The sequence below is a fragment of the Anguilla rostrata genome, chromosome 14 (assembly GCF_018555375.3).
Source record: "Anguilla rostrata isolate EN2019 chromosome 14, ASM1855537v3, whole genome shotgun sequence".
Lineage (NCBI taxonomy): Eukaryota > Metazoa > Chordata > Actinopteri > Anguilliformes > Anguillidae > Anguilla > Anguilla rostrata.
Genome location: NC_057946.1, coordinates 9912569 through 9926244, shown reverse-complemented (window position 1 = coordinate 9926244; position 13676 = coordinate 9912569). Strand labels below are relative to the sequence as shown.

The 13676-nt window shown below is 37.9% G+C and overlaps 1 long non-coding RNA gene across 1 annotated transcript; it reads left to right on the top strand.

Moving 5' to 3' along the window:
* The first annotated feature begins 975 nt into the window (after nt 1-975).
* Nucleotides 976-8368, top strand: LOC135240092 (uncharacterized). Its single transcript, XR_010325586.1, has 4 exons — nt 976-1309; nt 2465-2530; nt 4841-4897; nt 6143-8368. It is a non-coding gene; the product is annotated as an uncharacterized LOC135240092 (long non-coding RNA).
* Nucleotides 8369-13676: the final 5308 nt, after the last annotated feature.

The window sequence follows — 13676 nt, the reverse complement described above, 5'->3', positions numbered from 1 at the left end:
CAATGCTGCATATAAGGAATAGACAGGAAGTGTGCCAGTGCTGCAGTGCTCTCAGAGAAGAAGTGCCGGTGATTGTGAGTCCCATAATCTTCGGTTGGGGTGAGAATCACCACAGTAATGCTGAGTTTGGGGACTAAGGAATTATATTAAATGTGCAGTGCACATGTCTTAGAGAGTTTGGCTTGAGCTGGTGGATATTCAAGTGGTGACACTGGCAAGAAACTCCAATATAGAGAACCATGGGTTACAGTATAAGTATACAAAAAGAAGTACAGGCAGACATAACAGAGTGATTATACTGAGTATAGAAAAATAACAGCATTGCAGTAACAACAGGTGATTTCTGTAGGACAGAGCATACTAACAATATATTGCAAATCATACGTTAACACGTGTGCTAATTAGATTGCTCAAATTATTTTAGGATAGCTGGTACATATCCTGTACAAGATATAAATACACCTCCGTGCTGTTTGGCTTGAAACTGTGATACGCAAGTAAAACTTAAAATGGCTACATTTTCCTAATACATTTTGAAATTTCATCAGCTGTTGATTTGTTTTGTACATTGGATGATTAAAAACCAGTAATAAAACACCCGAACAACGTCAGAATAAAACTAACTAATGTAGATGTAAAATCTGCGCGTTTTTTCAAATGGCCTTTAGCTATAACAAGTACAGTATGTGGATAGTGGCTCAATTTACGGGTCTTGGCATAAGTTCAAAATTCTGCAGTACCCCGAGCTCGAGTTCACTTCTGTTCCTCAAATAACCTTGCTTTAAGACCTATTGACGGACAATCTGAGATAATAAACCAATCAACGCCGAATGCAACGATACATTCTTCTTCCCATTGGACTATGAATAGCACAGCGTTGTCCTATCATAAATACGATCCTGCAAAGAGGGGGCGGGTTTTACCTTAGTGCTTTATCTTATTGGTGCAGGCGGTGCAACCAGACAGTGTGGGACCTTGAGTTGACGATTATTGTCGAGTAAGCAGTCTGGCAGTACTGCAGCCACTGAGGAGGAGGAGGAGAAGGAGGAGAAGAAGAAGAAGAAAAAAAGGGGGGCTTGTCCTTGAGCCAGTAGCAACAACCATCAGAATTAGCTCATTGTTAAGAATATAGCTGGCTGGTTGGCTACAGACGTAGTCAGTCGGTTAAAAGCAGCCTTGGGGTGGGTGCTTCCTCCCAAGGCTGCAGGCTGCCCCTCTTGAATTTGCAGTCATTTTTCTTACAAACCGGCATTGTTCTGTTTTCTGTATCAGTAGCTACGGCATTTTCTAACTTACAGTAAAACCAGAGGTAAGGAGCCGGTGCCTTTGTAAGCAAAGCAACAGAGAAAAGTCAATGCTGCTCTAGTTCGTTGGCTAGCTAGTTAACATTCACTACAATCAGTTTATCGAATAGCTAGCCCTCGTCGGTGCTTGCTTTTTGGTCTACGTTTTGCTGCACAGAGCATACATTGTTTATTTTTAGCGATATAACTTAGGGATTCAGCTATCCGTCTGTTTTTTCTATGTAGCCACTTAGCTAGCTGCTTTCGGTCTTTGTTTCTTTGTGCAGAAAGACTAGCTGGATAGATTTGATGGGTAGCAAGCTACAATACTTTACAAAGTCACCACAAAGACCAGCTTGCTAGCTAGGTAATTATACGATAGCTTCTGGTCTGGATTCTTTGTTCTACAGAATATGGACATTGTGTACATTTGCGGATGGTGTGAAATTGATTTGCTTTAAACAGTTTTAATCTTTAAATACTTATACTAGTTGCACTGTCGGCTACTATTAGAAAACAACAGCATGTTAGTAACCAGACTTGCTATAATTTTAAAGACAAGTCAATAAACGCAATGTAGCTTACTAGCTAGTTACATCAGTTACTTGTAAGACAACTAAGTCACATTGTATGTTAAAATATAAAGTAATTCCTTGCACGAGTGCGTGAATGGGTATTATTCATGGATATCTAGGTGCTATATTTGTGTAACTGTGTGATGTCATTAGTATCGAATAGCTCGTTGCTGCATTTGACTGTGTCCTCAGCGAGTTCAGCATGAAGGAGAATTGGCTACATAAAAAAAAAAAAAAAATTTGGCTACATTCGCTAACGTTAGCCGGACGCTTATTATAAATAATCATAACCAGCGATGTCATCGTTATGTAGAGCCTTTTATTGTATAAATTCATGTTTGCAATACAGGTGCAGTGCTTCCACGGATTGCTGTGTCCTATATTTAGACAGAAAGACAGACGAAGTCATGCATAACATCTTAACTGGTTAGCTCACATGCATTTCATCTTGAAAGTGCTTATTCATTAGTGTATCTACAGATGCGCCTATTTTATTCCAGCATAGAACATCGATTTATAGAAATAATCAGTTTTTTGTTCCATCTGACATCTTATTAGCGGTGGCTTTGATTGATTTAAAAATGCACTGTCCCCTTTGTCTTGCAGGTTTTTGTCCAACTGCTTTGCAATCCTGACGCTGCAGTCCTTGCACTGCTACAGAAGATAATCATGGTAACTCGGTTTTTTTTTATTCGTGTTTTTTTCGTTGTGGTTTAAGCATATTGGGTTGTACTGCTTCATACATCTGAATGAAACCTTTTTTTTTCTTTTTTACTGGAACTCATAATGGTTTCGTTTGTACTCCTATTCAAACATAGCCTATATGCATTTAGACGTAGCCATGTTTTCCATGTAGAAAAATGTATTTGTACATAAAGAGTTAATGCTTTTAGATGTAGCTGTTACAGGTTGTGCATGACACATTGATTGGTTCATGCATGGTGCATCCATCCAAACGTTTTTCAGAGGAAAAATACAGAAGTTTGTTTTGTTCTGTTTAATCTGTGACCCTTAATGAAGATTTTTTTTTTTGTTGAGATTATTTGCATTTAGTTTGCTTAAAATTCAGAGATGTTGCATTTTCATAATTTTAACACACTCACCCTCCCCCATTACAACACCAGTAAAACCAGTGATTTGACCAGTAACGTGATTTATGGCTTACTTGCGTCACCTGGCCTGCATGCCCACAGGCTGCTAGGGGGAGAGTGGTTGCACTTGAAAGCGAGGAATGTCTGAGGCTGTTTGGAGCCTGCTCAGTTGCATGTGAACAGCGCTCGCTTCAGGTCTGAGTGTAGGCTATGCTGTATGGATTTTCGCCCAGCCATCTGCTCGTCTTGGGCTGCAAAGTGTCCTGATGAATCAGTCTCTACCCCTTGATTAGAAGCACATTGTGCTTCAAGTGAAGCAGTTTTATCAGGTTAAGACAGGGACAAGTAGATGTCTGACATGTGCTGCAGTGGTTCTTTGTGCCAAAAACTCAAAAAAGCTGTGAAATGTAAACAGTGTGTGGGCGTTTCCAAACGTTTTCCGCAAAGGGCTCAATTGATCCCTCGTGCAGCAAAGGAGCACTTTGCTTCCACTGTGCCAAGAGAGGTCATTTGAGGATGTTCGTTGAGTGTAGTGACCTCAGTCTGGGAGCTAGTGTTCTTTGGATTATAGACTAGTGGCAAATTTCTTATCAGATTTCACAGCATTGCTTATCTTGGAAGTCAAACACCAAACACTGGTTTAACATATAACCCATACCCAGTAATGTGATTTTTTTTATTTAAGAAAAGAACATTAAAAAAAAAAACATTGCCGTGTTTTATTCTGGGTAGAAATACCTTGCACTCTAAAGTATATTGCTGTTCATGCATGTCTCTTGTATTTTGTGGTGTCCTGGCTTGCTATTATCCATAAGTAGCCAGTTACAGTTATTACAGTAACAGTGTTTTTAACAAAGCAGTGATTCATATTCAGGAAAATGTAACTGATTCTATTAAGGGAGGTTTGCATTTAGTGCTTTGTGGCCCTAAAAGGTTTTTAGGGTGTAGCTGCAAATAATTGCTACCAGCCAAAGTCTGCAGTGTCCCACCTACCAGCTTTTTGTGTAGTTTCTGCTCAGCCTCAGCTGAATAAACAGGCGCTCGTATCTGAGTGTGCTGAGCTGCTGAAGGCTGTGAGTTCACAGGGTTCAGACGCCCTGAATGGCAGACTTACTGTGGAATGAAGGGGAAAAAAATGGTGACCTCCTTTGACTGGGCTTGGAGCGGCTCCAAACTGCAGTCGCACAAGTGAGAGAGACGGGTTGGCAACAGGTGGTAGGCATAGCGCAGTGACCACATTCATTGACTTAAAAAGAAAAAGAAAATCTAATATCCCACATCAGGAGCCCTCCTATTCATTTCCAGTGTAAGCCTCATGGTGCATTTTGATTGACTGTTATATAAGTCAGTGGAATCTCAAGACTCCCTCCAGTGTAGGCAGAAGGTCTTAAAACCTAAATGTCCCTACAAGGTTTTTTTTTGTTATGTGGGGGAGGGAAAAAATAAAAAACTTTGGTTGCAGTTTAGGCAAGATAGTTCAGGCACAAGGCTGTCTGCGGCCCTCAACAGACAGATATTCAACAGTCTTTGTCTGCTAGAATACCAGACCATGTTTTAGTAGGGAAGTCTGAACCTCTTCCTCTAAAAATGAGTTTACAACAATGAATATAAAATTCAGTATTGCCATTTATTAATGGTATTTCTTTGACAGCTGGATATGATTTTGTGTGTTACTAGTTTGAGAATCATTATAACATATTTTGAACAGCTGCTTTGTGGGTGTATGCTTTTGGCAGGTATAGACATGTCTTCTGCTACATTTTTGCAAGAATTAGGTTACTGGAAAAAGGACCTCTATAGCTAGGAAAAATTCATAGGTACATATTCTCTGGAAATTCTGAATTGTGTAATGCCAGGCCTGACATCGTTTTTGTCCTACAATTCCTTACAGATACAAGCTTCAGCTTCTAAGTGAAACCAGCACTCAAACCATGGAGGATTGCCTGAGGTAATGTATGCTCATGATGGGGAGAATTTAATTGCAGGAACTTTAAACCACAACAGATGACTGCATGGATATTAATGGAAAATCATGGATAGAGCTATTGGTGCACTACCTGACTGATTCTACAGGCCTTCTGGCCTTCTGTTTTTCTCATTTACCTATCATGCTGTAGGACAGTGGTTCTCAAACTCAGTCCTGGGAGAGCCCTGTGTATGCAGGTTTTCATTCCAACCTCAACAGCAATCCAAGAATTGTAACAAGTTGTTAATTTTTCTTAATTATGTGCTTTTCATGATTTAGAGCTGGGGTCCCCAGTCTTATCCAGAAAGGGCCAGTGTGGGTGCACACACCTGATCCTGATTCTACTAATCAAGGTGCTTAGCAATGACTCTATGATTGATTAGTAGAATCAGGTGTGTGCACCCACACTGGCCCTTTCTGGAACCCCAGCTCTAAAACATGAAAAGCACCTAATTAAGAAAAATTTTAACAGCTTGTTACATTTCTGGGATTGCTATTGAGGTTGGAATGAAAACCAGCATACACAGGGGTCCCCCAGGACTGAGTTTGAGAACCACTGCTGTAGGTCACTAACCATGGCTGTATAAGGCCAGGCATGCACTACAAGACATCACAGCTGATTTGAGGATCCCAGACAGATTTAAGATCAGAGCTTGTGATGTCCCGATCTAGGTTTTTTGTCTCCTGGTCCGATCTGAGTATAGTACATTCAGTGTCGGCTGATATCGATCCGATGCAGATATTTTTTGTTTTTTGTCTTTTTAAAATTGTTTAACTGCTAGCCTACACAAAATAACTTTTTGTAGGCCAACCTGGACATTTCTTCTGCCATAGGTTTCCTCGGTAGATTTCCAATGCTTTTTCCCCATAGGTATTTATTTTAATAAGTAGCTAAATATATAGTCATGTCATGTTTTTTTAATGAAATTGTGTGAGTCTTATTCTAACCAGAAAATTCATAAGTTTGCTTCACCTTGCCTGCTAGCTTAGTAGCTATTCAGTTTATTTAGCTATTAAGCAAGTTTGCCCTCTTCTCTATCCTGCAGCTATAGACATCTAGCTATGTTAGCTAGCATTTAGTGTTAACTTAGTTACTTCGTATGCACCATAATATATATTTACAGCAGTTTACAAAACATGTTTTCAATATATAGGACCAAGGTGTAAATGCAGTATTTAATATTTTATGAGCTTTAATGAACATATTGTGTCCTTTTGTATGTACAGGGCTGTTTGCAGGTTCCCTCCGCTTGCCGGACCAAAGGGGAACACCAACGCAAAATCAACATTCCTTTCAAAAGACGTTGGATGAACAGGCCCGCAACTACACCAACAGATGGGGAAAAATATTAGTAGTATCCTCCTGTATATTTTTTATTTCCCGTATCATGTATCCTACATTCTGATTCTTTAAAAAAAAAAAAAAAAAAAAAACATTTAGTGTGTGAGTATAGATGAGATCATGACACACATGGGATCTTTTGTCCCCCTCTGTTTATGTAATTAATAACATGTAGGTATATTTGGGACTCTAAGCCTTGATGATGCATTGTTTCTTTTGTTTTTTTTTTTTTTGTTGTGGAGGGGAGAGGTAAAACTCCAAATGACACAAAAAAAAACTTGAGACAGACTTGAGCAGCATCAGCAATCCTACAATTTGTCTGTTTACAAACTCTACAGGTGAGCCTCGTTTGAGGCTCTAAATACCCTTGCAGCAGCATGTCTTCCACACGTCAACTGTTCGCATTGAAACGGTACCCTGGAACCTTTTCTTTATGTGTACACACTCTTGACAGTATTTTACTGAGGCTGAGAGTCCCCCCCACTTTCCATTTAGTTACTAAACGCTTGGTAGTTTTCATCTCCTTTTGGTTTTGTTTTAGTATTTTTGCTTTTTTAAACTTTTCTAGTATAAATCCATATTTTAGACAATGTATGTTGTGATGTATAGAAGTAGCTGTAGAAATGCATTGTTTCCTTGTGGTAAGTGACTGAGATGCTGCCACGGATTTGAGACACTGATGAATGGTGCTATTTTGGACTTTTATCTGCTCCTTGGTAAGGTAGCTTCGATGGGTTTTTATTTTATATTTTCATGTTCTAAGAAGGTGTTGGTTCTTTGTTGTCTGGTTGTTGTAACTTGGTCTGGATTGACTTGTTTTTCTGTTGTTTTCTGTGCGGCTTTCACATTGGGCGTTAAAAAAAAAAAACAAGTGAAGGGAAAAGTTTTTAAAGGCAGGTGGTTTAAACAAGAAATGGATTACATGTAAGGTTATTACTGAAATAAATGGGGCGTGGGAGCAATCACAAAACTGCAATCGTAATACTAGTTTCCCTTTAATACCAAGATGTGCAATTAAACGGATGAAATTTAGTTCCCAGCACTAGGCACTTTTTGAAAATGGATTTCTCATACAAGTCTTTCATAGTTGACTGACAGTGTGGAAACTGAGTGAATTCTTTTTCCCTTTGATATTGAACACAGTCCCGTTTTTGAAAAATTGTTTGTTAATTGACAATAATTGGTCATAAAGCAAGGAAAAGTGGGAAAGACACCAGCATTTATGAATTTAAAGTAGATTTAAATGTAATGTAAAATGCGGTTTCTTGAAATTTAATAAATTGTGAAAACAAAATATAGCATTTAAAAGCTGAATGAAAGAAGAAAAAATATATATACCATCCAGATGTGTGTATCTTACTTCAGGGTTTTCAAATTGCTGCACCTATTTGTACACCAGCACAATGCTTTATATACCAGAAGTATGACTGATGTACTAAATGTGACACATTTATCTCCACCAAGATGCAGTTTCCAATCAAGGCAAATATGTAGCGTGAAAAACGCATGACAATCCTTTCATTAATGTCTTTTAAGTGATAGGTGGTATCAATGTACAATACTTGAATCATTTTGTATGTAATCTTAGGAGCATCCTTGAGGGGCAAAAGAATAAACCAAAAAGCTTAATTTTGTTACGCTAGTAGTGATTTAACATCAAAGTAATGTCATCCAGCATTTGCAGTTTTGTCTTTGCTTCCTATTAATTCATACTATCTATGATTCTAAATAACCGACTTGAAAGCCCACCCTAGTTCCTTTGCTGTCTTCCGTTTTTCCTCGATAGTGGGGACCCTCCCAGCTTGTTCTGATCTTTCCCCTGATTTTTCTAATTTTCAACTGCATGCTTTTTTCCCCTTTTTCTTTTGTAATTTTTTTTTCTCTTTGCAATTGTCTTTGTTAGATTAGGAATGCCGGCTGATTTGTACATTGCCAGTGACTATATTAAACGGGTTCTGCATTAGTTAGTTGAGATATATTGTGTCTGAGGTAAGTTGTTTTTGGTTGATAAATACCAGCTTTTGTAACTGTGATCTTTAAATAATACTATAGATATCCCATGTACTTTTGGCTATTTTAGCAGTAGTTAAATAAATATGCAAGCTCTTAAATTGGTGTCTTGTCTTTTTACATGGCCAATCACAAAGGTGTGCAGGCACCCTATTGTATTCCTTAGTGTTGTTGTTATTATTCAGATGTTTTTTGCAGTTTGGGTAAAACCTGCCTGGTAAGTTTTTGCCGAACTTTGCCCTTTGATTAAGGAATACTCCAAATGGCAATTGAGCGATTGTGGCCTCGATTGGGCATTTTGTGGCACTACAGCGAACGGTTGACAAGCCAAACATTGACAGGCCGTAACTCCTGATGCCTTTGACCTAGAATCAGATTTTTCCCCCCTAGATTCCTCTCATAGAACAAAATAGCATTACCCTGGGAAAGTGTGTGTGTGGTTAGATTTTCTGCCATTTTGAATTTTTAAAAAAAGTAAAAAATTTTAATCTCCTCTAGACACTTAAATCTATTTGCACAAAATGTGGAATAGAGCATCTACTCATGAATATCTAAAATCCCAGCAAAAGAAAAGCTGCTATGCTTCAAAATGTGCCTACAGTATGCCAATGAATTTGCATGTGGGCCTGGCTTTTTACAAAAAAGCTAATGGATCCCAAACGGTGTGATGAAAGGTGTGTTTATTGGCAGCTTTACAGTGTCTACAAGCCCAAAGGACTGGCCCGATTCAACAATAAGGTGGTTGGAGCTCAAAGACCCAATATGGAAAAATTTGCTGAAAATCACAATTTTTTATTTAGACATTTGAAACGTGCTAGCGTAAATACCCACCTCAGTCTGAATTCAAATTACAACAAAAAATGTTAGATTTATTTCCTCTTAAACAACAAATATTCTCTGTTTATGTGCATTCCCCACTTTTTACCAGGACACTCATCTCCACCTTTCCTGTACATAATTGACTTTGTCCCTGCAGTACCGCAAGAATGCCAGAAGGGGAACTGATCTCAAGTCGAGACATCAAAACATAAGATATGTATATAGATATACAGAGAGAATCTATTCAAACATGTAAATTAAGCAGAACAACAATTTCATAATTATTTGTCTTTAAACTGACATAGATGTAACACCTACATCTTAAAATGGTAGCCGTTTTTGGATTTTGTTCATATGCTACTTTTCCCACTTTCAGCTGGTTGATTCAAATGAAACGGGGCACTCTGATAGAGGATACCTTCCAACCACCACTGACATTTGGTGCTGATTGGCCATATGGTGGCACAATAGCAATCTTTTAAAAGTCCTGCTCTGCTTGACATCGGGACCTGAAATGGTTGATAAACACTAAATCACATTTTTGTTGAGTGTTTAAAACGAGTATCCTATCTCCATTTGATACATCACATTAGTGCTATAGTAAAGAAAAACAAAAATCAAATTAAGTTGTGCCACTGCATTTTGTGTAAAAAAAATATAGCCATTCACTGCCTCCCAAAGGTGAAAAGTTACCTACTTCGCATCTATAACGTAGAAGTAGGTAAAAACCTAATTCTACATTATCAAGTCTAAGACCCATCTCCACCTCTCATCTTGATTGATGCATAAGTATTATGTATTCAGTCCGTTATAAAACAAATTACCCTGTTCTTTTCAAACCACCTGAGGTCGAATTGTGATGGGCTGTACAGTGTTTTTTCTCTAGCTTAGTTTAGTTCAAAATTCTTTTTAGTCTTTCCTTGTTCCATTCCAGTTCCATTTCCTGTATCATTCTTTAGCCATATATTTGCCATTATAGCAGTTTGTGTAGTAGTTTGTAGCTAGTAGTAAAGTAGTAGCTAGTAGTTAGCTATTTATAGTTGGTCCGTGGCTGTCAGAGCACCAAGTTAAAATTACATAATTAAGAATAAAATTACTTTTGAAATTGAATGCTCAAAGTGAAACCATTTAGCTGGCTACGCTTAGTCTGCTTTTCATGGTCATAGACATACATAAGAAAAAAAATCATACAACCCACAACTCATCCAATCTTGCATCTTGTATTGTATTGTTGCATTGTTTTTTTCTGTAGATCATCTGGAGAACTGTAAAAAGATACAGGTGGGCATCCCCAATTTGCTGTTTACTGTAGTCGCTGGCCTCTTAAGCAATTAGCAAAATTGGCTGGTTTAAGCAAGCTATAAATCGAGAAAATGACGTGGGTTTGAAGGAGTGCTGTATGACACCGTTTCTGGAGTGGTACATAGACTGAAAAAGAAAAGTCTTGGGCATTGATGGGGAGTTGAAATTTTACTGAATTCATTGTGATCACACTAATAATTTTAAACATTCTTATCACCAGCATCCATAGGTTAGGTTAATACTTTGTGGGACAACCTTGGAAAGCTAAATTGATGCTGGAAGAAGTGTTAACGCAACATGAGATAACATAACATAATGGTGAGAACACACCATTCAGCCCAACAATAATTGCCATTTTCCTGACTAAATTATTTTAAAAAATACTTAAAAAAAAAAATTAACAAAAAAAAAGTATTAGTGGGCTTATCTTCCCTCAAATTAGATGCATCCAGCATGTTGATGGGGACTCTGGTTTTTGGTGTGTTTCAGCACAAGTGATTATGTGATTGATTGGCTAAAAAGTACACGCATCTTGTTGCTAAGGCCTTAATTGGCTGCTAACTAAAACGAAACCACAAACACCTGCCAACACTGCGGACCTCCAAGAATTGACTTTGACACCTGTGCACTAAACCAATCTCCTAACTGCGCTCGGAGGTGACTAAAGATTCCACGATACTTCATGGAAAATTTCGGGATACAGGCCCAAATTATTTATGTATTCTCATCTATTCCTGGAGTCTGTCTCACCGCTTTGAGTTTCTGCTGAATGATTACATGAAGCTAATACAAGCCTAACCTCTCACAGCTGGCGTAGAAATTAAGAATTGCACAATGGCATTTCAGATTTTCGGTTGGTTGATTTCCATGTTCACTTTACAGTACATTAAGGGTCATGCTTTGCTCCTCCCTTGCCTTGGGGTATATTTCTGAAACATATTTGCTGTGTCACTCTTGGTCACTGGGGAATAAATTAGGAATTTTTTATTTTATTTTTTGCTGAGGAAAATAGGACTAAGAAGCGTGGGAATGGATAGTGAATTTGCCTTCACAGAGTATTCCTGCCTGAGTATGCTCTAGGGACTATTATAGTGCTGGGTCATGATTTTGATATAAGGAGAAAAAAAGTGTTTTTGTACTTAATAATGATGAAGAACTGATGTCTCATTGTAGTCAGAAAGTTTAATTCAAGAGTCTATTGTTATGTGGAAGAAAATTAGAAAGGGACAGTGAGAAGAGAATTGCCATTACTGCATGATGGAGATGTTGCTTGGTGTGTGCTATGACTGCAGTAATTGTTACATTGACACAGGCAGAATTAATAACTTGGAAATCAAAGGGAATACTGAAAATAGTGTTATCTGGATGAACTCAGCATTTTCTTTTACACAGTTCTAATGGCTGTTTTGATTCACTGGTCTAGAGCACACAGAATTATGTAAATGATGGCTTGCAATTCTTACTGGGTATCTGTTTCTCTCTTAATGGACGGGTCTAATCTTTCTGAGTGTACGGAAAGCAGACTCAAATCTCAGACACGTTTAAATGAAATGTCAGGATTAGGACATGGCTCACAACCAGCCTTCTGTAAGCAGTGAAATAGATGCTCTTGTAATACAAAGATCCCTTTCCTTACATGTCCACCAGAGTGACTAAGCAAGTTTTTTTTTTTTTTTTTGGGTGCACAGATAGGACTACCAGTTGTTCCACATAGGTAATGAATTGTATTCTAAATTATTATTGAATATTATGTCATTTTAATCCTTATAATAACCTGTCAAATTTAAAATAACTTACCAGAAGATATTATTTAATACAATATGATACTATTGCATATATTTTTCTACCCGATACAACTGAAACATGCATAGCTTTATTTTCTATCAGGTCTCGCAATTAGATTTATCACAACATGGCAAAAACAATCTGCTGTATTTATCAATGTTAAATGGTCTCATACGATTATACATCAGGGAAGTATGGTCCACTTCCACTTCTGAAATGTATGTTATGTGTAACGGCAACAACATTTTTCATGAAGACACGTATGATGACAGTTGTTCCAGTTGTTATGGGCAGACTTGCAGGGAGTTAACGGAAGTTATCTTGTTTACATAGGGCCAATTGCTCCGGCTGTAGTGTAAACAGGAAATGTTTGTCAGGGAAGCAGATGTGCTGGAAAGAAAGGTACACTGTATGTGACAAAAACATGAAACTGAGGACTGAGGACTTTCCTCTGCATTGTAATGTAACAATCCACCCCCCCCCCCCCCTTTCCTCTCCTTCTCCACAATATATAGGAAAAAAATGAATAAGGAAAAGCTCTCTGAACATCTCGCACATACTTTAGTGGTTGGGGATGATCAGCATAATCTATTAATTATTTATTTTTTAATATCATTATTACTTAGTATGCTACACAACTGAAATCAGGAATTCAATAAAATCAATGTTGGTAGTACAAGTGTGACACAGCTGGAAATGTATCAATAAACAATGATATCAAACATAACCTTCAGACAAAATTCCAGAACTTCTATATTCTTTTGAAATCATACGGTTACAGCCGTCCTCATTTGCTGAAACTGGATGCTAGATAAATTATTTGCTGGACATTGACCTTGATGGACGTGCTCCACTTGCAGCCTATCAAAAATCTTCAGGCTAAATTCAGAATCTGTGGCTTTATGTTCCTGAGAGTGTCTGGTGGTTTGGATCCTGTTTCACAGTCTCGCTGTAACAGCTGAATGGCTTCTTTTTCTGCGCTGCAGGGCCCTACAGTTAAGTCATACCTCAGCTCATCTATGAACTCATGCTTTACTAACCCCGCCTATGCTGTATCTAAAATTACAGTGCAGTTTGTATTTGGACACAATTTGTGTTGTTTTGGCTTTGGATTTGAAACAAAATGTATTAAAGTACAGACTGTCGACTTTAATTTGAGTGTATTTACATTCATATTGGGTGATCCATGTAGGAATTACTGCCCTTTTTATATATCGTTCCCCTCAAATACCCTCTAATTAAAGCTGACAGTCTGTACTTTAACCTCATATTCATTATTTCATTTCAAATCCAATGTGCTGGAGTACAGAGCCAAAGCAATAAAAATTGGGTTGCTGCCAAAATACTTTCAGACTGCACTGTATATCCTCAAACCTTTTTTCCGCTTTAAGTACTACATTCTCAGTCTCCTTCTCGCACATATAAGGGCATTTAAGTTTGTTATTGGGTTATGTGTGTACGACTATGAAGTAAATTATGGTTTGACAGATACTACTGGTTGTG